The sequence below is a fragment of the Labeo rohita genome, chromosome 18, assembly GCF_022985175.1.
Source record: "Labeo rohita strain BAU-BD-2019 chromosome 18, IGBB_LRoh.1.0, whole genome shotgun sequence".
NCBI classification, from domain to species: Eukaryota; Metazoa; Chordata; class Actinopteri; order Cypriniformes; family Cyprinidae; genus Labeo; species Labeo rohita.
Genome location: NC_066886.1, coordinates 14,639,897 through 14,666,167, shown reverse-complemented (window position 1 = coordinate 14,666,167; position 26,271 = coordinate 14,639,897). Strand labels below are relative to the sequence as shown.

The 26,271-nt window shown below is 35.8% G+C and overlaps 1 protein-coding gene across 17 annotated transcripts in view; it reads right to left on the bottom strand.

Annotated features, from left to right (window-relative positions):
* The window catches only part of mef2aa (myocyte enhancer factor 2aa), a 121,851-nt gene that overhangs the window by 81,585 nt on the left and 13,995 nt on the right, over positions 1–26,271 (bottom strand). The window contains exon 1 of one of the 17 annotated variants that reach the window (XM_051134349.1): positions 8,119–8,259. The exons of the other annotated variants lie outside the window; for them this stretch is intronic. The gene's annotated coding sequence lies outside the window, so the exon portion shown is untranslated. Of the gene's footprint in view, positions 1–8,118; positions 8,260–26,271 lie in introns of those variants that run through there. 17 annotated transcript variants of the gene reach the window in all.

Sequence of the window (26,271 nt, the reverse complement as noted above, 5' to 3'; positions counted from 1 at the left end):
ATTCTCCCTCTCATAACCCCGGCTCCTGCCAGCTCTCGCTCCTAAGATGATTAAGAGTGCACCCAGTCTCGGGCTGACATTAGTTTAAATCCTCTGGGCCAGATGAGGCAATTCACACGTGAGAGAGCGCGTGGAAGCCAAGTCAAGAAGGTTCAGAGCGCAGTTTGCCCCCCGGGAGCCCGAGTGTCGCCCCCTCTCCCTCTTCTGTCCCTGTCTCCCCTTGCTAACCTGCCCACAAAGAGCCGGTCGGCTCTCGGAGGAAGCATTCATCATCTCCGTCCAGCATGGACACAGATGAACACGTAAATAGAAAATGCCTATGTAACCACATCTCGCATCTGAGAGACGCTGAGGGAGGGCAGAAACTCTCTCCTCCGGAGAGGCCAAAAGAGCGTGACACGCTTTGTAGCCGCACGATGCCAGCAAAAAGATGTGGAAGTTGATGACCAGGAGGCTGTGAGTGACCCACAGGAAATAAACACTATAATTACTGGCTGAACAGAAACGGGTGTTTAGGTGTCTGCAGGTCTCTATTAGGAGTGAGATCACGCTGTCTGTCCACAGAAGGAAACTCTGACAACAGGCAGGCAAAATCAGACATTTCCCTATACCGCATCACGCCAGGCCTCTGAGTCTAACACTGTTCTTTCTCAGTCACCATGTCCCACAGCAGGAAGGAAAAACAGCCAGCTTTTCGCTCCATGTTAGTCCTCACGACATATTGTTTGTTTTTAGTGCCGGGAATATTCAAACTTTTGGGATGGAAATGTGTTTAGAAAGCCGACAACAATGGACTTTTCCAGGGTGATTTGAATTAGGCTGAAAGAATGCAGATTGGATTGATAGAGGAATTTTTTTTGATTATTATTAACCTAACAGCCATAGTTAATTTTAAAGATATACACTATCATTCAAAAATGTTGAGTTTTTATTATTATTATTATTATTATTATTTTAATAAAGCAGTGATATTGTAAAATATTACCATTTAAACAACTTTTATATTTCAGTATATTTTAAAATATAATTTATTCCTGTAATAACATTTTTTTATTATTATTATTTTCAGTACCGAAGAACCTGAAATGGCTGAAAGAATGCAGAGTGAATTCACAGAGGGATTATTATTATTATTATTATTATTATTATTATTATTATTATTATTAATTATTATCATTAAAAAATTCGGGTTTCTAAGATTTTTTTTATACAGCAAAAACAGTCAAAGTTTTTAAAAAATAAATTAAATTACTAAAAAATAAATTAAATTATTAAAATATTATTACAGTTTGTATTTCAGTATATTTTAAAATAGAATTTATTCCTGTAATGTCAAAGCTAAATTTTCAGGAGCCAGAAGTCATTTTCATATGCTAATTTGTAACCAATAAATATATTTCTTATTATTTCCAATACTGAAAAACCTTTATGATGGAAATATACTTAAACCAACAACAATGGGAGTTTTTCCAGGATGATTTGTGTTAGTCTGAAATAATGCAGAGTGGATCGACAGAGGAATTATTAATCTATTATTATTATTATTATTATTATTATTATTATTATTATTGTATTTACTGTTATTATTATTATTATTATTATTTCAATCATTTAATTTTAAAAATATACATTATCGTTTAAAGAATTGGTGTTTCTAAAAAAAAATATTCAGCTAAAACAGTGATATTGTAAAATATTGTTACAATTTAATGTTTTTCCAGGGTGATTTGAGTTGAAAGAATGCAGAGTGGATTCACAAAGGGATTATTATTATTATTATTATTATTATCATTATTATTACTACTACTACTACTACTACTATTACTATTATTATTACTACTATTACTGCTACTACTAATTGTACAATTTAATTTTAAAAATGTACACAAATGTATCGTATAAAAAGGTGGGGATTCTAAGATTTTTTTTTTATATATACAGCAAAAACAGTGATATTGTAAAATATTACTACAATTTAAAACAACTTTTATATTTCAGTACATTTTACATTTTTATTTATTTCTGAAATGGCAAGGCTGAATTTTCAGCAGTCATTAATATTAGTCTTCAGTGTCACATGCTCCTTCAGAAATCATTCTAATATGTGACATTGTAACCAATAAATATTTATTATTATTTTCAATGCTGAAATATCTTTACGATAGAAATATGTTTTAAAAAAACTACAAAAATTGTTTTTCCAGTGTAATCTGAGTTTAAAAAATACAGAGTGGATTGAGAGAGGGATTATTTATTAATATTACTACTACTACTGTTACTAATTTAATCATTTAATTTATTTTAAAGATTTTTAAAGGGGTTTCTAAAAACAGTGATATTGTAAAATTTGACACTCAAAAACAACTTTAAAACTTTTATATTTCAATAAGTTTAAAATGTAATTTATTCTTGTGAACGCAATGCTACATTTTCAGCAGTCATTAGTCTTCACTGTCACATGATCTTTCAGAAATCATTCTAATATGCTAATTAGTGACCAATAAACATTTATTATTATTTTAAATCCTGAAAAACCTTTATAATGGAAATATGTTTAGAAAACCTACAACAATGGGAGTTTTGCGAAGGATTATAAATTTACAATGTGCCCAGCAAACACATCACATTCTATTCACTGCCGCCGAACAACTTTAAACTTGAGAGATTAAAACCAAACGGTCTCTTATTTTTTCACTTTTTAATCAGTCTAGCTGAAAAGAAAACATTTGGATTAACCATCCGAAGCTTACGAGCTCCTTGATTGAAAATTTACATGGTTGAAGTTGAAGGCTTTATCTGTGTTTGTTGTGTGCATAACAATGTTGTTCTGCTTATCCAAACACAGCACAACATAATTACATGTATCCAGGCTTGTAGCTCTAAATCGTATTTGTGAGCTGTCATGCTCGTCTCACAGACTGCGGGTCCAGAAGCGTAATGCATTGTGTCATGACATTTCTGTCAACTTAACAGACATAGACAAGCTACGGTCCTGCAGCGCAGACAGGCTGGGTGAAGCTCTGAATGACTTGTGTCGCGCACGCCAGAACGGGACTCTATTACCGCACGAGTGTGTTTTGTTGATCGGGAGTCTCTGTTTATTTCACTGAGACATTCTGGCACACTGGTGGAGTGGTAGTGTCTTGTACGGAGACACAGGAGAATAGAAATCGTTTGGCCTGGTTTCATAAGGCCTGGTTTCACTCAGGTTGTCCATAAGCCTAGACGTTTATTTAGACTATGATGTTCATTAAAATCACAAAATTAATTCCATCACCAAATCTCATACGCGCACAAAAAGTATTCTCATAGCTTCATAAAATTACGGCTGAACCACTGATGTCACATGGATTATTTTAACAATGTCCTTACTATTTTTCTGGGCGTTGAACGTGTCAGTTGCTTTGCCGTCTATGCGGGTTTAGAAAGCTCTCGGATAATTTGTGTTCCAAAGATAAACAAAAGTTCTATGAATTTGGAATGACACAGGGTAATGGTAGAACTAACCCTTTAACTTTGCATGTACACATAGGAAAACAACTGAAAATAGCATGGGTGGACACAAAAACATTTTTGTGTAAATAGTAGCTTAATCACATGATACTGAATCAAAGTCTCAAAAAAAAGCTTTACTTCAATAGTTTGCGGCATAATATTTTTATACGCAGGGACAAACTCAAAACTCGCCTCACAGTCAAGGTCAAATTGGCTACAGTGTTAAAAGAGAGCAGGAAAATTGACTGAAAACACTGGGACGCTGAAAAACGCAAACAGTCTGGTGTATTCTAGTTCATTATAAGCACTTGTTCTCCAATTATCTCACTGTACTGACTGTGTTGATGATATACTGTACGTGGCTTATCTACTACACTCATATTTAACCGAAAGAGCTATGCGAGTGTATCTGACAGAAACCATGTTTGTTTTACACATTTACGGCGAGTGAGAATGTGCACGTGTGAGTAATCTCTCCTCCTACCAGCCCTACAGAGCTTTCATGACAAACAGGGAGTTTCTTTACGGTCTTTATGAAGCAAAAAGCGCCAAGAGCATGATCATTTACCGCTGTCAATCACAATGCTAATGATATATAAACGGCTGCTTAAACCTCATTCCGATGACAACGCTTCTGGCATCCCTCCTCCTCCCTCACTTCACCTTTTATTCCCTATAATTAATCTGGTCCAGGAGAGAGTATATTACAGCTCATGTCGAGTCTTGTGTTCGAGCCCCTTCATTCCGGACAGCCAGAAAAACCAGTTTACCTCTCAAATCGCTTTTAAACTGCTAGTTTGGCTGAAAACGAAAATTCTTTCGTCATGCGCTCATCTTGTATGTCTTTCTTTCTTCAGCAGAACACAAAAAAAGAATAATGTTAGGGTTTAAACAACAATTGGATCAACAACTTATTGACTTTCACCGTAGTTACAAAAAACAGACATTTTTCAAAATATCTTTTGTGTTCCACAGAAAAACACATACTAATAATTTAGTAATAAAGTTAAAGAGATTTAAAATGAAAATTCTTCCATTAATTACTCACCCTCATGTCGTTCCAAACTTGTAAAACCTTTGTTCACCTTCATAACACAAACTGAAATCCAAGAGCTTTTTGACTCTAAATAGACAGCAACTGACACGTTCAAGGCCCAGAAATGTAGTGAGAACATTGTTAAAATAGTCCATGTGACATCAGTGGTTCAACTGTAATGTTATGAAGCTATGAGAATACTTTTTGTGTAAAACACAGTGAAGTTGCTGTCAAATACATATTAATTTGTGTTCCGAAGAAGAACAAAGGTCTTACGGGTTTGGAACGACATGAGGGTGAGTGACAGAATTCTCATTTTTTTGAGAACATTAAATATAGGCTAATATTTAGCATATCTTAAAATAAATTCACTATAAAACAATTTATGTAGACAAAAATTAATACGTGAATTTTAATATCAGTTTATCAGTACTGGCCAGAACAAGCCTTTGTGAAACTTACACACACTACCAGTCAAAAGTTTTTGAACAGCAAGATTTGTAATGTTTTTTAAAAAATTCTCTTCTGCTCACCAAAATACAGCAAAAGCAGTAATATTATTAAATATTTTTACGATTTAAAATAACTACTTTCTATCTGAATATATTTAAAAATGTAATTTCTGTGATCAAAACTAAAATTTTAAGCATCATTACTCCAGTCTTGTGTCACATGATCCTTCAGAAATCATAATAATATTCTGATTTGCTGTTCAAGAAACATATTATCAATATTTAGAACGTTAAAAAGTTTATCCATTTTTTAATCCATTTTTTTTTCAGGATTCTATGATGAATACAAAGTTCCACAGATCAGCATTTATCTTAAATAACATTATACACTATACCATTCAAAGTTTGTTTGTTTTTTTTTTGTTTTTTTGTGGGGGAAAGAAATTAAATAATACTTTTATTTAACAAGGATGCTATAAATTAATTAAAAGTGATGATAAAGACATTTATAATGTTACAAAAGATTTCAGATAAATGCTGCTCTTTTGAACTTTGTGTTCATCAAAGAAACCTAAAAAAAAGAGATAATAATAATACATGTTTTTTTGACCAGCAAATCAGAATTTTAGAATGATTTCTGAAGGATCATGTGACTGGAGTAATGATGTTAAAAATTCAGTTTTGAAATCACAAAAATAAATTACATCTTAAAATATATCCAAATAGAAAACAGCTCTTTTAAATAGTAAAAATAGTCAAACTTGTAGTTTTTGTACTTTAGATCAAATAAATCCAGGCTTGGTGAGCAAAAGAGACATAAAAACATAAAAAATATTACTTTTGACTGGTAGTGTACATGAAATTGCCTTTAAACAAAGTGATTGTGGTCAGTGTGGTTTATCACTGTTTACCTCAGATCAACAGAAAAGATACTGTACATAGTGACCTCAGTTGATTCAAAAGCAGAAATCACATAAAAAACGCAACAAACAAAAGTAGGGTGGAAGCAGTGGGGCTTGCTGGCTGTGGGTGGGATCCACTAAGAGCCTGTTGGATCACTCCAGCGCTCCAGGACACTGGCAGCAGAGCCAACAGTCCGAAATCGCTGCCGATTACATCAGCTCTCCTGAATATTACACACTCTTTCACTGCACGCCATCAAGCCAAAAAACGAACGGCAGAGAATGTAAAACTAAGCGAACATTAAGATAACTGACATGTGATGTAATTTGTGGCAACAGTACAGTTCTTGAGTATGCGCTGGTGCAGCTGGTCAAAAGCTTATCTTTGATTTAAACCAGCCCAGCATTTTTGAAAGCTGCTTACCAAACATTTGCAGTCGCTATGATCAATAAGCAGGGAATATGTCTCTATAGGAGCAACTGCCGAGTCCTGACATGAAAATCAATAAGAGTACATGACCCACAGAATGTGCACAGCAAGGCCGATCTCTAGTGAGACATGTCCATGTGCTCGCTGCGCTGACCCTGACCTCGCTACACACGGGTCGTTCACTCGCTCGCGAAGAGGCACAGGTGCACATACGGGGCAAACACACTCACACACAAATACTTCTCTTGTGTAACGTAATATAGGTTTGGTTTCCATGTGAGATATGAAACACACATTTATCTCATACAGCTTAAAATGTGAAGAGGAGAGGCCCCACCTGACATGCTGACACTCCCTTGTCTTATAAACAAGTTAACTCCCATGTCCTTCATACCGCTCGGGAGGATTTCATATTTGTAACTGAGATGATCCCATGATGAGAGGGTCTATATAAATGTAAATGATTGCGCCGTTCATGCGTGCGCGAGTGGGCGTGAGCGTGTGTGAGAAAAACAAGCCGTGTGTTAGTGATAGGCCTCTCGCTCTCTCTCCCTTCGGAACGTGCCAGTGTGAGAGTGGGAGGGCTGGTACTGGGGTCAGGCCTTTTCACACTCAATAAAACATGCCCTACTCCCACTGTAATTACCGCACACATACACACACTCACACACCGCGTTCCCTCATCTGCCCGCCAAACCTTTACTACCTCACTCTTACACAAACCTATCATTTTGGAGAGTGTTCCTCTAATCCCTTAACTGTGTAAACTGGGGTTTCCTGAACTTTATTGAAAACATATCAAGAATATGAGTGACTACGTGGGCTACAAATAAACTTGCACTTACTGTATATTTATAGAGCTCAACAAGTGTGAAAGTGTACATTGAATTAACATTATAAAAGTACTAAAAAACGTATTTTTTTCTGACAAAAAAATGATGCTAAAAATAAAACAATTATTTTGATGTATTTTTTAAATTAAAAACAAATCTGAATTCATGTTTTATTTTGAAAAAAAAATACATCAAAAATATGAAAAATGTATTAAAAGTATTAAAAGTATTTTTTCTAACAAATTAAAAAAATATGCTTAAAATATAACAGTCACTTTGATTTTATTTTATTCATAATGGCTATTTTTTTTTAAATTCTTGTTTTATTTTAATTTTGAACTTATCATATATATATATATATATATATATATATATAATAAAAATGTTGAATTCTTGTTTTATTTTAAATTTGGACTCGGAAAAAAAAAGAAAAACAAAAAATTACATAAATAAATTATAAAAATGAAATCAATTAAATTAAAAGATTAAAAGTATTAAAAATGAATGAAGTATTGAAAGTATTTTTTTCTGACAAATAAAAAAATTATGCTTAAAAAAAAAACTTTAAAACTCAAAATAAAACTCATTCTGCTTTTATTTTTATTTATTTATTTATTTTTGTTAAATCAACAGACCAACAGACCATGCATATATCAACTCTTTCATAATGGCTAATTTTTTAAATCTTGTTTTATTTTAATTTTGAACTTTGGTTACACAAAGTTAAAAAAAAAATAGCAAAAAAAGAAAACTGAAAAAAAATTATATAAAAAAAAATGATATACACATATATTTATATATATATATAAAATTATGTGTGATATATATATATATATATATATATATATATATATTACATAAATAGCTAGCAAGGAGTAAACTGAATTTATAAGTTTAATAACTTATAAGTAAACAGCATCTGGCAACATAAATGCAATATCAACAAAAAAAAAAAAAAAAAACTCCCTACCTTACTTCAATGATGTAAAGTGAAACCTACTGACAGCACTAGAGGGTCACTACTTTTCTTTTTATGATTCAGGCAGTGTCCAGAATCTCGGGCACCACCATGACAGCGTCGTTTCCTGTGCACAGCCGCCCTGAAAGCTCAACGTCCCAGAACAAGCAGTGGGCAGAGCGCACTCCCTACATCCTGCTCCTCAACTTCCTGTTTTTCAAACCCCTTCAGATGACCAATAGCAGCCAGCCAGAGACATTAGAGAAAGAGCTAGACAGGGTGGGAAAGAAAAAGCGAGAGGCAGAGAGAGAGAAGAAAGGGGGGGGGGGGGGGAAAGCAGCCATTGGGACAAGCATCTGCTCTGATCCTTCCCCTTGTTATCTTCCTGTCTGTAGGAGACTAAACAACTACACAAGTCCATCTCCTGTGTATTCTCCCACCATGTTTATTATGTTTACAACCAGGGCCATTTCGCAGGCGACTCCAGCACGCTCTTCCGAGCTCAGGCTCACTTTCTATTCTTTTCATTCGTTGTATGTGTGTGTGTTTTTTTTTTTTTAAACAAGCAGGCTTCCCTTTTTTGGCCTCCGCTGATAAGAAGCTCAAACCTTCCCAGCTTACATAACTATGAATCACCATTCAATAACACCAAAGAAGGATGAAACCATAAAACGGGACAGATCTGCATGTAGAACTTTGAAACACAAACGACCACACTGACCGACCACAAATAAACATCGGGGATAGATTTGCCTCCATTTAGTGTGATGCTGCAGTTGCCTTTTAGGATTCATTTGGACTGACGCGTTGACATAAGAACACAAGGGAAAAGGTGGAGAGCCTTGGCTTTTGTTCTCTGGCTTCTAAGAGGTGGCTGTGTACCTGCAGATGTGGCGGCCCTGGCCTGGATGGGGAGGAGGGCTGCTGGTGTCTGCCTTTGTGAACGTGTGCTTATCTTCCTCTCCAGCAGTCCACGGTAAAGCATCCGGTCCCGGCCGCTTTGTCGTTGTTAATGTCTCCCGATGCTAATCTGACAACGCCACTTTCCTCTCTTCCACCTCCCGCTTTTTTTTTTTTTCAGCTGTCTTTCTGTGTCTTGCTTCCTTTCTCTCTCTGGCTCTCATCTTCTCATTCTTTCCCTTGTTAAGTCTCTCAGTTTCCTCTCTCTACATTCCCTCACCTCTGTTTCCAAGGCAACTAATGAGATATAATTAATAAGATCCAGCAAAGGGGTGTGCGTGAAGAAATGAGTGAAAATGAGGCTCAGAGAAGGAGCGTGTGCGAGCGCAGATGGAATTCTGCTGCACGCGCTCGCTCGTAACGAACTTTTCACACCATGTTAACTTCCTTTTTAAAACATGGCTTAAGGTGATGTTACGCGGCAGGACAAATGAGTTTGAAACACATTCTTCTCAAGTTGAGATGATCAGGATATGAGCGCTGTTTCAGGAAAATGGTACATATGTACATGTCAACAAAAAAAAGGCCTAGAGGGGAGACTGAAATATGAGGAATCTTACACAGGCGTGAACTAGAGATTTTCTACATTTATATTTCAGCATTTCATTATGCAAAATATAATAAGAGAACTGAATAAAAGAACAGGGCAGGGTGTGTAGATAATGCTTGAGGAGAAAAACGAAATGATTCTATACAGGCCATTCTACAGAATTACTGCGAAACCGCTGTCCCACAACCAAAAAACACATTTTAAAAGCATTTAAGTATCAAATCTTAGATGTTTATTAAGATCCTTCTATTATCTATTGAAGCCCATAATGATATTTTAAATATTAATAAGCTTAATATACATGAAATCATCATTTACTGGGTACTTTCAATTGGGAGGTGGCTGTCCTAAACCCAATCCCTAAATTTCAATTTATGAAAATTATATAAAAATATTGTTTTATATTTTCTTTGTAAATAATGAATCTTTTTTCATGTCACTACCGAAACATTGTACACTGTATAAAATTAAAAAAAAAAAACACAATCAGCTTAAAATAATTTGTTAACCTGCTGCCTTAAAATTTCAAGTTCAGTCAACTAAAATAAGTTTATTCAACTTGATCTGTTAAGTTGTACTAAGTGACAACTTAGATATTTGTGTTTGCTAAACTTAACAGATGGGTGAGTAACCCAGCTGCCTTAAAATTTTAAGTTGATTCAACTCAAATATCTAAGTTGTCACTTAGTATAATTTAACATTTCAAGTTGAATAAACTTTTTTTGAGTTGACTGAACTTAAAATTTTAAGGCAGCCAGGTTACAAATTATTTTAAGCTGACTGAACAAATTGTTTTTTACAGTGTATGTTTTAATCTATTGGCCGAGACTGATTTGAACTAAACCCATAAATTTATGATCAGGAAATATTTCTGTGTCCTTCTTCTCAATAGCTACAAGGTGTGAGTAGATAGGTTTCATCATTTCGAGGTAAATGTGTTCAAATTTCTGCAATTATACACACTTTTTTGGGAGTTATTCCATAACATGTTTTATACAGTATGTATACCACTGTTCAGAACTGTGCTAGGTTCAAAAGTATCTAAAATTGTCAATACAAAACATTTGGTGGAGTTTTGGTAGTGACATCTTTGTTTTTTGGGTGTTATCCCATAAAATTGTAATAATAAATATAATATAAAATATAATAATTAAATAAATACTATTTTGAACATCACTTTTTAAAAGAATCAAAAGATACTTTTTAAAACAACAATGGGGAAAAAAAAAAAATACAAAATGATTTCAATACCATTTTCATAAATTGAAATTTAGGGTTTAGGTTTCAGGACAGCCACCTTCCAATTGAAAATACCCAACAAGTTATGATTATATATATTTATATATTTATAGAAATTACACTTGAAATATTGTAAAAAAATTTAATTACATATTTATTGTGGGTTTCAACAGAAAATAATCTTAGTAAACAAACAACAAGATTTAAATGCTTTTTAAATGTGCTTTTTGTTTGTGGGACAGCAGTCTGCACCAATTCTGTACCAATTCAGAACGGCCCATATAAAATCTCACACAGCTTCAGATGAATAGAACTGATTTAGGCAGAACAGAATCAGTCTGATTTTGCTATATGTCGGATATATAAAAACCTAAATCCTATATATCAGTGAGTGAATGTTCTGAAAAATGAGACTAACTCTAACTTGTCAAAACTGATGTCATGCTTAAATCTGGAAACTTGACGTTTGCATCACAAAAAGGAAGGATGTGATTAAAAATAAACAAGTTTCATTTCACACAGTGGAAAAAGCCAAATGAAGATTTCCTTCAAGGGGACTTTATACTATACTATTTGTGAAATATGATCTAAAGACCTGTCGCTAGAGCTACGAATGTGATGGTAGACGGTGTCTATCATTGGTTAACCCAAACACAAAGCTGTATTTGGATACCATTAAGCCCAATTCTGAGAAACAAAGTCAGTGTAGCCAAATAAAGGCATTCCCAAGAAAACAAAATGACACATATCAACCTACGGATTTTCTAAATTTGCTTCATTATCTCTGCATTAGACTCTTGGATTTAAGAGTGTGTGTGATATAGATGTTCATATAGTGTTTGTTTGATGAGTAGCTCTCTGATACTGCTGAGCAGGCAGCCATTGGGTGGTTAATCTCTGCTAATGACTGCACGCTCCATTCAACAACTCTCCTCTGACCGTGCTATACTCCCTGTCCGGATCAATGCCAGCCGAGACGATCTTCCGCGCCGCTCGTGTATAACTATAACAAGGGAAGGGCTCGGTGTCAGAGGGAGGGAGGTGAGGGAGAGAAAGCCACTTCTCACCTCCAAAATGCCATCACCACATCCAAACTCTCCCAGGCTTGAACGGCAGTAATAACAACAGGTACTGTACAGTCACAAGAGAGAAAAACTCCCAAAATGCATGATTAATCAGGTTTCTTATGGGGTATATTCTTAAAAATTTACTAACTGTAAAGAGGCATTTACATTTATAGGTAAGCGTTCGTAACGTTATGTCATTCTCAAAGTGCCAATTACCATTAAGGGAATATTCTGTCATTAAAAATGAAAATTCTGTCATTAATTACTCACACTCCTGTCGTTCCAAACCCGTTAGACCTTTGTTTGTCTTCGGAATAACAAATTAAATATTTTTGATTATCCAAAAGCCTTCTGACCCTGCATAGACAGCAACGCAACTACCATGTTCAAAGCCAGGAAAGGAGTAAGGATATTGATAAAACGGTACATGTGACACCATGTGACACAGGAGCCAGTGTTTGGCGCCTTGTTTACAAGCAGAGGAATGCATACGCATACATCGTGGTCCTCTAGTGAACGCACGTCAAAGACTAGCACAAAATGTATTCTCGTCGGTTGAACCACTGATGTCACATGGACTATTTTAACAATGTCCTTACTACCTTTCTAGATCTGAATGTGTCAGTTGCTGTCTATGCAGGCTCAGAAAGCGATTTTATCAAAAACATCTTCATTTGTGTTCCAAAGATGAACGAAGGTCTTACGGATTCGGAACGACGTGAGGATGAGTAATTAATGATAGAATTTTCATTTTTGGGTGAACTATCCATTTAAATTGAATGAGTTCTGTTTGCTTTGTTGCTGCCTTTAACTTTTTAAATCTGATTCAATCCAATTTTGAAGCTTTAATGCAAAATGTATTAAACAATTTGCATTTAAAACAGCTAAACAGAAAATGAAGCTACAGCCACTGAGGCTCTTTTATTACATGTAATCAATTACTTAAATTATAGTTAATAAAAAGCAATAAAAGCAATAAATTCATAAAACAAATAATGGTAATACTTCACAATAAGGTGTCATTTGTTAACATTAGTTAACTGTCTCCGTCTCCCCTGTGGGAGGCCTAAGTTTACTTCACCATATTACAAATAAATCCTAAGCTAATCATGACAAACTACACATCGTTGGAAAGGTCTAAGACTCCTAAATAGATATTTTACCATATTTTTGTGTACACATTATGTAGGAGAAGTAATAGATTAATATATCATCATAACGTGAGTTCTGACCTTTGTCACAGAAGACTTTCTTCATTGCCTTTTTCCCTATCACAATTTAGAAATCATAAGAAATGATATATCAGTGCAAAGCTTAAAATCTTAAAATTCATCCTTAGGCATTTAAAATCAGACATTGCATCACAAAATATTTCCTTTAATGAATTCTACAAATTTAAGTCTGGATAGTGCATTTTTATGTCTGTGTTCAAAAACGGGAGTGACAGTTAAAGGGTTAATATATTAACTAACATGAACAAACAATGAACAATACATTTATTACACCATCAAACTTTGTTAATGTTAGTTAATAAAAATACAGTCGTTCATAGTTTGTTCATGTTAGTTCACAGTGCATTAGAGCTGCACAAGTGCTTCAAAGCTTTTCAAAACATCAATGTAAATTATGATAATCATAACTAATAATCACAACTACAATTATTAGGGAATAATCGACAATTATCATTTCTGTTATAATCATGCAGCCCTACAGTGCATTAACTAATAATGCATTAGTAAATGCTGAAATTAACATTAACTAAGATTAATAAATGCTGTTGAAGTGTTGTTCATTCTTAACATTAATCGCAACCCGATATAGGCATCATAAACTATGTGATTTCCTATGAAATCTGTCAACTCAAATCTGCAGAACGGCTCTGACTTTCAGCAACTAGCGTCAACTTCTCCAGACTGTAAATCAAGGCAAAAAGCAGCATTTAGTGATTCTAATATCAATTTTTTACACTGATATTCATATAAAAATACTCTCTAACCATGCTATTGTCACAAATTGAATGTCTATTACTTCAAATTATAAACGCAATACAAACATGCTACATTCACAGTGAGAGAATGCAGAGCGCACACTAGACGTGCCCACAATCAATCAAGGATTTTAGCAAGGTCGAGAGCTGGGAGAGGGGCGGACTACACAAGGTGACTTTGACTGAGAAGATGCCTTGGGGGCCGTGCAGAAAAAGCCATGGAGAAAACTTCAATATGGCTCTTGTTCCCACCACTGTCCCCTCCTTGATCATCCATTACATCACTTTCTTTCAGCTCTCGCTAAATGTTTTAGAGAAAAAATGACAAAGGCATCTAGAGAGCAGCAAGAAATAGTGCAACTAGCCTCACTTAAAACTACCCTTTGATTGCACAGTCGTTAGGTGTGACGTGCTACTGTGAAGTTCACTCTTCAGCACATGGTAAATGTCATGGCTGATTTAAAGCAGGCATTCGTTGTGCACTGTCTGTGCGTGTGTGTGTGAATATGACAGGCAATAAGAAAAGGACAAAAGAGGGGAAAAAAAACTTGTAATGAAACAAGAGAAGTATCACTATTCTCTTCACCACCGCCCACCCCCCTACCCTCTGGTCGTGTGCGGTAGCAGCGTTGTAACATAATTACTGCTGGGACACTCATATTCCCAGTGATCCATTTGCGTCAGTCAGGTTTCCAAGCCGAGCCGATGAATGGATTCTCAGTTTCTCAAGGATAAAGCGATGACCCTCTCCGAACAGTTAGATCCATTTCATGTGGGGAGACCACTGCGCTGGGTGGGTGAACGGTTGCTCATGTTAATTGTGACTGGGATCTGGGAGTTTGGGGTCTATGATTAAAGTGATGGAACTCCTAGCCATCATTTTAGTTCAGATGTCTTTGAAAGGGTATCAACTAAACAACTGAATAGTTTTGCACTAACCACGCATAAACGTTGTTTCCTCAAAAACACAAACATGTCCATTCATGTTGCTTACATATTATTGTAGCCCAGTTTGTGCTGATTACAGTGCAATCAGACTTTAGACATTAATATGTTTTTAAGATACTGAAAATAGCACAAATGTCAGGGCATGTCAAAACTTCTCCAGGGGTCCAAAACCCCCTCCAACCCCAGAGGGTTAACTATATCACCTAACTTCCAGCAAATATGTGACAAGAGAGTTTATTTAACATAATCTACAGTAAAGACAACAAAATGACAGACACATTTAGCTTCCATTATGTGTCATTTTCAAATTAAAAATTTCAGTGGAATTTTTTTTTTTTTTGAAAACATTCCATTTTAATCATTTTCTTTTTTTCACCCAAGTGACCTTGGTTAGATCAGCAGAAAAGAAAAGTAATTTCAAAAGTGGAGCAAGTTATTACACTTCAATAAAAAATTATGAAAACAACAATCTTTTCTTTACAGTAATATGCACTGATGGCTCACTGAGATTGGACATTTATTAAAACAGTGTTTTTAAAATGTTATTTTAAGATGGAAAAAAAGTGGGTGCAAATGGCAATCTTTTCTGGAAAGCCCACTTTTCATGATCCAATCAATTTACGCATGCAGAAATTAAGTTGCGTTCTTAGATATACATTTGACATTAGATATACATTTTTCTTAGATATACACCCTTTCAGAATCATTAAAAATGTTAATTATTTTACCAAAATAAGAGGGATCATACAAAATGCAGGTTATTCTATATTTAGTACTGACCTGAATAAGATATTCAAATAAAAGATGTTTACGTATAGTCCACAAGAGTTTTAAATTTTTTTTTTAAAAGTTTACATTCCCTTGATTCTTAATACTGTGTCTTAGCTGAATGATCCACAGCTATGTTTTTTTGTTTAGTGATAGTAGTTCATGAAACCCTTGTTTGTCGCTGTTCTTCAGAAAAATCCTTCAGGCCCAACAAATTCTTTGGTTTTCCACATTTTTGTGTATTTGAACCCTTTCCAACAATGACTGTATGATGATGAGATGCAATTGTTCACACTGAGGACAACTAAGAGACTCATATGCAGCTATTACAGAAGGTTCAAACGCTCACTGATGCTCCAGAAGAAAAAAACATGCATTAAGAGCCAGGGTGTGAAAACTTTTGAAAAGATGGAGATCTGTAAATTTTTCCTATTTTGCCCAAATATCTTTTTTTTTTTTCATTTAGCAATGCCCCTCAGAGGCTACAGACGATAGTTAAAATTACACAAAAATTCTGTAAAACCATAGAATTTGTGGGACCTCAAGGATTTTTCTGAAGAGCAGCGTGCAGTTTAACTGTTCAGGACAAACAAGCGACTCATGAACAACTGATGGTTCAGGTAAGAGCACAGTATGAAGAATCAAGGGAATGTATTTTTTATACATTCAACTATTATGTCCTCTTGTGGACTGTATGTAAACATCTTTTATGTGAAATTACCTATTCAGGTCAATACTAAATAAAAAATAACATGCATTTTGTATGATTCTTATTTTGGTAAAATAATTTATGTTTTAAATGATTCTGAAGGGGGATGTAAACTTTTGACCTCCACTTGTATATTTATACCTCACTGAATTTTATTTAACTCAGAAATGTGTCACATCACAAGAGTAAAGTGAGTTGCGAATGCAACTTCATGTTGTCTTTAAGTGGGTAACTTAAAGCTTACAACCAAAATATCAGGGTCTTTGATTGATGTGTGATCGTCTTTGACATCGTATCTACATCAGCTCACCCGACATCTCCATCACAAGAGAAATCAAAAAGAAAGAACTGTGAGCTTGTCTTGAAAATAATTTCATCACCAAAATCCATTATGACAGTATGTCAATGTGCCGACAAAATGTCTTGACACAAAATTGAGCACAGGATTTTTCTTACTCCCCACTTTGGCGAGTCTCTCAAGAGTATGTATTATTAAACTTTATTTAAATGTGCTCTCTAACTGTACTTTTTTCTTTTTCTAACAAGTCATAGACTGTAAAATCACAACAGGAGTTCACAGGTCAAACTAGGGCACTATAACATTTAGACTGAACCAATCTTTCAAGTTTTTTTATGAATCTGTCAATAAATGAAACAGAAGAACATTTATTCTGACTTCCTCCAGTTCTCTAACCCGCTCTCACACACACTAACAGCTTTATACACACATACACACACACACACATAGTCGGTGTGATCTCTAGATGTTTGCATGAAAGCATTCTTCTGGACTTGTTGTATGAAGTGATGGCATGTGTTCCTGGCTCTCTTTGCATGACTGTCCATCATCACAGAGAAAGAGAGTCATCACCAGAGATAACTAATCCCCCACTGATGCACAAAGTGTCTGCCCACCCTCAGAACTACCCCCCATTTTGCCCAGAGCCACCCTGAGAGCTGTGTTAACTGGCATGGCGGTCTTTTGATGTTGCGCAGATCTCAGCTCAGAAATGATAAACAGTAGAGATGAATTGAGATTTTCCTCCTCGGGGAACAGTGGCTCACGAGTATTAAAGATGCCGTGCATTAATGCATAACGCGCATAAAACTCACAAAAACCTCCTCTGCACAGACAAATCACTGAAAACTGTGACAACAGTTTCCAAAACCTAGTGAGCTGCCTATTTAGAGTACAGTTCTGCTTAAAAGGGGATGGAGGGTTTTACCACAAATCATCTAATAACTAAAACACAGTTTGATGTCGCTAAAATGGCTATAAAATCTAAAAAAAATATCTAAAAACAAATCCATCCATACTAGGGATGCACGATATTATCGGACTGATATCGGAATCGGCCGATAATGACTTCAAATGTAAATATCGGCATCGGCCCGATATGAAAAATTATGCCGATATGTCTTGCCGATAAGATGAATATGTTAACTCACATGTGCTGAGGGTCTGCTAGGGATTAGATCATGTCAGCAGTGTGGCTCATTCTTGAAGCGAAGTTTTGACTGAATGAGGAGTAGATTCACTGTTTTGGATTGCTGCATTTAAACTGACAATGCACATACAGAATGATGCGGAGCAATAGCACGTGCAGTGGCGGCAGTGGCTATAAGAGAAAGCGCGTCGTTGTTCCATTTGGGATCATTTACTGTTGCCTGTTTCGTATCCAGTCACTAGATCGCTACATGCCATTTAAATGGTTTTATGGCGCTCTTTGTTGTATTTTGAAACCCAATGGCTATGTTTGGACATGACATGATCTGCATTTAAAATAAAAAGTAATTACTGCGCGCGGTCAGTGAATTCTCTTTCTCCGGCGGCGCAACGGCAAAACACACGGCTGCTCATATGAAACATTTTTCGTGAATATTATGACACAAGTGAGGTACAAACCATTCTTTATAAATTAAATAATTGGTTAGCAGGTAAATGTTAGTAGCGACCATGCTTTTGAATTCATGCCGTTCGAGCCCGTACATTTAAAGCTATAAGCGGCTATGTGTTCTGTTTTCCTGGTTGGTCACGAATTGCCACAAACTTAATAATATTTATAGTTTCTTTTCACAAATCTTCACCGTCTCACCCTTTAATTTCGCAGATTTATTTTCTTGTCATTTACTTTTAATCCATGTTCTCGTATCTTTTATTGTAGTGAACAGCGGGTGGGAAATAAAAGATTTTGTGGCAATAAATTAAGAATTCGTTAATACGACTTTTTAATTCGTTCCCTTATTTTACAAATTAATAAATTAATAAATCGTAGGAACGAATTAACAAGTTGTAGGAAATAATTATGTCCTGTTCGTGTCCCGCAGCCCTGTCAAAGCGCAGTGCACGGTATAAAATTATTAGAAATTATAATTAAACATGACTTAGTGACTACATGAAAATGACGCTATTCTGGAAACGATGGCGGACGGAGGATTTGGTTTTCGAGTAGCTAAAAGACCGCTTGTTAAACCAGAGAAGGTAAACATGTTGGTATTCTTGTGCAAAAAAAGTGTACTGTTTTGCCAGTTGGTCACGAATTGCGACAACTTAATAATATTTTTATTTTCCCAAATCCTCACCGTCTCACCCTTTAATTTCTGAGGTTTATTTTCTTGTCATTCACTTTTAATCCATGTTTTCGTATCTCTACCGTGATAAATTGCGGGTGGGAAATAAAATATTTTGTGGGAATAAATTAACAATTCGTTAATACTACATATTAATTCGTTCCCTCATTTTACAAATTAATAAATTAATAGATCGTAGGAACAAATTAGGAAGTTGTAGCAATGAATTATGTCCTGTTCATGTCCCGCAAAGCACCCTCACAGTCACCCAGTTTAGTTCTACTTTTCTTTTTGTTTTTGTTTTGAAATGTTGTATTCAGATTGGGAATTCGAAAGTGAAAGCATCCAAAGTTCGGCTTAAAACAGCAAAAGTAAACTTAATTCACAAAATTCAGATCATAAATAATGCTAGCCTACTGATGAAAAAGAAGGGATTGAATGTAAACCACTCATTACTATTTTTTAATCCTAACAAATAAATTATTGTTAAAAACTAACTTTCCAAACAAAATTATATATATATCGGTATCGGTATCGGCCAAAATGAGATGAAAAAATATCGGCATATCGGATATCGGCAAAAATCCAATATCGTGCATCTCTAATCCATACAGTACAGTATAAAGGTAATCTCTGCAGCCAAATACAACAAAAAAATCCTCAACTTTAGAACTCCAGCTGTCACAGCAGCAACCGAATGCTTTCCTCTGCCTGACCTGTGAGATACTTTAGCTTTTTACAGGAAAACTTTAGAACGGCTTACAATAAATATTTGATACTATGCTCTTTCCCTATGACATTTCAATCCTCTTCAGTCCCACTGTTCTACAATACTCCATTATGTAAAAGGTTTATGCAATCCGGGCAGCATGGATGCCAATGACTCATAAACTGGGAAAGGTTGTGAACTGATGAGATTTTAGTTTTTTTATATAGAAAGATTGATGCACAATAATCTCTCAACAGACAAACACAGACAGCGTAGCAGAAAAAAAGACATTCTATGAAAGAAAAGAATGCAGTAACAATAAAGCTACATGTCATTTGCTTGAAATCTAAAGCATAAAGCTGTTCAGGCTAAAAATGCTTCCTCTTGTGTGATTTTTCAAAATGACATGATGGCAACCCAACCCATAAGCTACATCTCTCTCAGGGGCCCTTGAAGAAAAATGCAATTGCAGAACTCCCTACAATTTCAAGACTGTCACCAAAAAACATCTATTTGGCAAGCCAAACTATTCTTTTAATTTCATTATGGGCTGAAACAGTAGAATCCACTTAGTGTTATTTAGCTTAGTCTGTTGTTAAGTTTTGCAGGAGGTTAAAACCACTGACTCTTTGTTTTGCAGTACAAGACCGCCTGATGAGAAATGGTTTAAGAAAATAGAAGACCAAAAAAATGCTCTGGAGAGGCTGCCGTGACGATTTTTACTTCCTCTATTCAGCGCAAAAACAATTTTAAAATATAGATATGCTCTTACATAAACGTCTGCTTGCAGCTGCGCTGGTGTTTATGCAATGTACTGTACAATGGAGGCACTTCTTTAGAAAATGCCTCTCTTTAACTAATGGACTCTAAATGCAGTCTCTCTTAACTCTACACAATGAACTAATGTTTGAAGTGCACAGAAATGCGTTGTCTGCGTATGTTTGCTTTTCGGTTAGCGGGAATTCTTCGGTCTGTGTAGCATAACAAATAATGCTTTCTTTAGGTAAAGCAAATCGTTCAGTTGCTTATTCTAATGAGTTCTCAAATATGCAGAGAAACAAAATGCAAACGTTGGTTTAGGAACACGAGACGGTTATTCCATGAGAGCGTATGATAAACTAATTCATCACTGAATCTGACAGGATTTACATACTGCTGACTTCATGTGCTCCAATGAGAGAAACGGCCAGAGATGTGGCATAGAGGTTGATGGGAAATGCAGGTTTGATCCTGACCTGACATGTCTTGTTCCTTTTGTCGACGTCAATAAAACGCTTAAAAATAGGTTAGAAAAGAAATTAAGGTTTTTGAGGAAAACGGTCCAGGATTTTTCTCCAATGGGAGCCAATGGGTTGAAGGTCCAAACTGGAGTTTCAGTGCAGCTTCAAAGGGCTCTACATGATCCCGCCGAGGAATAAGAGTCTTATCTAGTACAACGATTGGTCGTTTTCTAAAAATAATATAAATTTATATATTTATTTAACTACAAATTGTATTTTTTTTAGAAAATGACCAATCGCTTCGCTAGATAAGACCCTTATTCCTCAGCTGGGATAGTGTTGAGCCCTTTGAAGCTGCATTGAAACTCAAATTTGGACTTTCAGCCTGTTGACTCCCACTGAAGTCCACTATATGGAGAAAAATCCTGGAATGTTTTCCTCAAAAACCTTCATTTCTTTTCAACTGAAGAAAGACATTAACATCTTGGATGACATGGGGGTGAGTAAATGATCAGGAAATTTTTATTATGAAAGTGAATGAAGAGAGGAAGATCTAAAAATAAAATACAGAGACAAAAGGGTTCTAATGTGATATTGTGCCAGCGAGAGTGAGGCCCTGCTGTTTGCCTTCCCAGGAATCTTTTCAGCCCAACTGTTCCCTGATAGCCTGTGGCCTGACTGGGTGGTTAGTGACGGCCTAGCTCTCTTCCCATGTGTGCTCTGCAGCAGGCTAGCAGCTAAGCCACTGACAGACAGCCGATCGGCCAAGAGGGGGAGGGGGGCGGCCGAGCGAGAGATAAGACCCCGGGTGTCAGAGATGCTGGCCAAGTATGGCCACAGAGCAGCTGAGATACCAGGCCTCGAGTTCTATTTCACCTGGATCAGCAGAGAGAGAGAGAAAGCTGGCAACAAGCAGAACTTTACGCACTTACGGGTGTAGTACAACCAGAGAGTTTGAGAACACAGTGACATAGTACACTTGGCGGAATCAATCACTGTATAGAGTGCGACCTCAATTTTTCAACTTCATTAAAATTAAATTTACTGACATTAAAACCGGGTAAATTGACCGTATGTGACCCTGGACCACAATAACAGTCTTAAAGGATTAGTTCACTTCCAGAACAAAAAATTACAGATAATTTACTTACCCCATTGTCATCCAGGATGTTCATGTCTTTCTTTCTTCAGTCGTTAAGAAATTATGTTCTCCATATAGTGGACTTCCATGGTGCCTGTGAGTTTGAACTTCCAAAATGCAGTTTAAATGCAGCTTCAAAGGGCTCTAAACGATCCCACCAAGGAAGAAGGGTCTTATCTAGTGGAAATTAACAATTTATATACTTTTAACCTCAAATGCTCGTCTTGTCTAGCTCTGCGTGCATTCCGGCTGTTTTACCTCACTTCTATTGCTGTTTTACCTTTTTTTTGTAAACCATGTTTGACCTTCCTTGTGCGTTCACTTTGTAAACACTGGGTTGGTACTTCTGCAGCGATGTAGGGCGATTTTAAAGTTGGAGGAGAAAATGAGATGGGAGTTTTTTGACATACCCTAACTGTATTGAACCGGAATGCACACAGAGTTCACGCAGAGCTAGACAAGATGAACATTTGGGGTTAAAAAGTATATAAATTGGAAATGTTTTTAGAAAATAACTTCTTCCTCAACTGGGATCGTGTACAGTCCTTTGAAGCTGCATTTAAACTGTATTTTGGAAGTTCAAACTCACAGGCACCATTGAAGTCCACTATATGGAGAAACAGCCTGAAATGTTTGCCTCAAAAAACAATTTCTTTACAACTGAAGAAAGAAAGACGTGAACATCTTGGATGACAAGGGGGTGAGTAAATTATCTGTAAATTTATGTTCTGGAAGTGAACTTCTATTTTAAGTAGCACAGGTATATTTGTAGCAATAACCAAAAATACATTAGCGATTTTTCTTTTATGCCAAAAATCATTGGGATATTAAGTAAAGATCACGTTCCATGAAGATATTTTGTAAATTTCCTATTTTTGATTAGTAACATGCATTGCTAAGATTAGATTTTTTGCAACATCAAATAATTGTATCTCAGCCAAATATTGTCCTATTCTAACAAATGGAGCATACATCAATGAAAAGCTTCTTTATTTAGTTTTCATATGATGTGTAAATCTCAACTTCAAAAAAATTGACCCTTATGACTGGTTTTGCCGTCCAGGGTCACATATTTTAAGACTGACCCGTATTACTGTATTCGTAAAAACACTTCACCGAAACAAAGTCACATGTGCATCTTATTGTCCAGCGTACTTTGCTGTGTTTTAACTGCTCAGACTTTTACTGAGGGAGTGGCGTCATGTTTTCCCTCACTGTAAAGTGCCAGCACCAGAGGGAGGGTGATGTCATGCCTGTAAAACTGATACCTCCCTGTCCTGGCTTCCACTTCTTTCTCCTTACATGGCAGAGGTCAACTACTTCATATCAGTTCCCAACGAATGAGCCTTTCAGCCCGGACCAATCTCGCCACGCTTCCTCTGCGATATCAGGGTATCGGCACGGCAAGCCGAGTGATAAATAGACGGACGCTGCTGACCTGTGAGAGTTAATCTCATCAATGTGCAAAATCGATGAAAGGGGAAACCTAATAAAACATGTACATGCTGCAGAGATTTACTATGGTTAACTATTCACGATATTCGGTTACAGCTCATGAGAGAGAAACGCTCAACGACAAGTCTTGGTTTTGCAATGAAACGCGCTGAATTCTACTTAACTGAACGGCTCTTGTGGAGAGAAAACAGGCTGATGTTTCTCTGAAGCTTCAGATTGTTTCCATCCGGCAACAGAATAAAAATCAAGATGGAAGAGGGCCTGGCAATAGTCGAATTCTTCAGCTGAACACCAGTAAAATAAAAGACCCCATTGAAATAGCGTCGTGTTGAATATGGATCTAAAAGCACGGGCAATTTCCCTCTCAGCACAGTTAAGACAAAGAGCTCCATTTACATCCAGGATGGAGCTTTTTACATGGACATCCTGCTATCAGTGTGCTGCAGACAGTGGAAAGATGGAAAATATTCCAGGTGGCCTTGACAAATCACTGGAGTCATATATTACTGGAATTACGTCTTTGCAAATTCAGGGGATTAGGGCAATTTAAAACTCCCTCACAGTTAGATGTGACCGCATGCCAAAAATATATCGGCAGGGTTCACAGCCAGATCGGACATGTGTTTAGGGTTAGAGAGGAATCGCGCTCTACAAAAGGCGGTAATTTAGCATTTTATATTCTGAACATATCTGCCTGTCATTAGAAAGATATAATGGCCTCATCACCAGCATGGGTTTCCTCGTGATCAGAATAACTCAGTGTTAAAACTTCAATCCAAAGTAGGAAGGAAAGTCAGTAATTAAATGTCCACTAATACTAACACAATGACATATATTTTTTATATTCTTTTGCAACCACAAACTCACCAAACAACTGGGAAAAACAAGGACGAGGGCCTCTTTTCTTCCTGTTTGTGGAGCGCAGCTGCATTATTTCCTTCTGTGCCACAGGTTCTGACATGACTTGAACCGCAACAATGCTCATTCATGATTAACTGATATAGTGTGACAAAACAAACAACATTTTTTCTGGAATGATCTTCCTCATCGGTAATTAATCACTGTTTTATTTCCTTCACGAGTGAATGCGTTACTCTAGCTAGCATTCTCATTTCATCATTCTGTCAGGTTCAAGCCAGTTTAAAGAGAGTACTGTGCTTCTGGCAAGAAGGAAAAGTCTTGTTAAACAAAAAAAAAGACACACCCAGGACAAGTAGATGGTTTTGCTATTATGATTTACATGCCAAACATGCTTTCAGCTCACTGTGACATAGGGCTGGGCGGTTTATTGAATTTTCACAATTTATTCGAAATGCTTTTGCTGGCACTATAAAATGAAGCAACATTGTGAACATTATAATGAATTGAATGCACTTTTTATCTAGCCTCTGGAGTCAACTACATTTGAGTTGGTAAATTAAATTACTTTTTGCGAATTAAAGTGTTCATTTCAATAAACTAATTTAAAATTATGATTAAGTTAGTTTTTGTCAATTAAATGATTAATCTGCCAACAAAATAGTCTCTGTGACTTTTAAAAAAAGTTTTAGCAAAAAGCATGCAGAAATCATTGCATATAAATTAAATTTTAATTTTGTTCATTTTTGTTAATGTTCATTTTTGCATTTGCTAATGCATTATTAACATCACAAGTTAGCTAATGCACTGTGAACTAACATGAACTAACAATGAACGACTGTCTTTTATTAATTAACCTTAACAAAGATTAATAAATAGTGTAATAAATGTATTGTTCATTGTTGTTCATGTTAGTTAACACATTAACTCATGTTAAAAAAAATTACACTTATTGTAAAGTGTTACCAATATTAATACAAAATAGTGCTGTCAAACGATTAATCACGATTAATCATGATTAATCGCATCCAAAATAAAAGTTTTTGTAATCATAATAATATGTGTGGGTGTACTGTGTATATTTACTACGTGTATATATAAATACACACACATGCATTGACATATTTAACAAAAATATGTTATGTTTATATCTTAAATATATTTATATATAATTTTAATTGTATGAATAAAAATATATACATATAAATACCTGCAGATATTTTCAAAATATATACTGTATGTGTGTGTATTTATGTATACATAACAAACATACACAGTACACACACATATATTATGTAAAAAAAAAAACTTAATCACGATTAATCGTTTGACAGCACTAATAAAATATTAGATATTAGTAGATATTTACTGAATATCATTTCACCCAGCATTAGTGTCTAAAATAACCTACAATTCGGGAATATCTGAGAGCTCACCCAGAGAAATTAATAAATCTCACAGTGACTGCAATACAAACATTATACAGTACTATACTACACAGTGATTTTTGTGTTTTGCCATCACTAATTGTCAAGGAAGTATAACTAGAAGGAATAAAAAAGTAATGGTATTGTATCTTTTTAAAAGTGCTTGTCTTTGAGCTGAAAGCATTAGAGACACACATTGTCATGAGTGACAGATGATGTGCCATTATGCGATAACAATTCCTTAAAACTACAAACGCGGTGATGATGCAAAACAATAACGTGGCATGAAAACAACATCACATTCAAAAAACCCACCCATGATATAAGAGAAAACCAACAAGCCAGAAGGGATGTCAGCTCAAAACAATATAAGCACAACACTACTGTATGGTTCTATTGAGACATGTTTTTCTCCTAAGGTGTGTCCACGACAGCATTCAACGCCGATATCCTGAGCACGCGGAGCGGCGCACGGCTGCAGTTTGAAGCACATATCAGTGCCCACAGAGCAGAGGTAATGAGAGACAGTGGGGGGGTCGGCGGAACACAGGTGCAG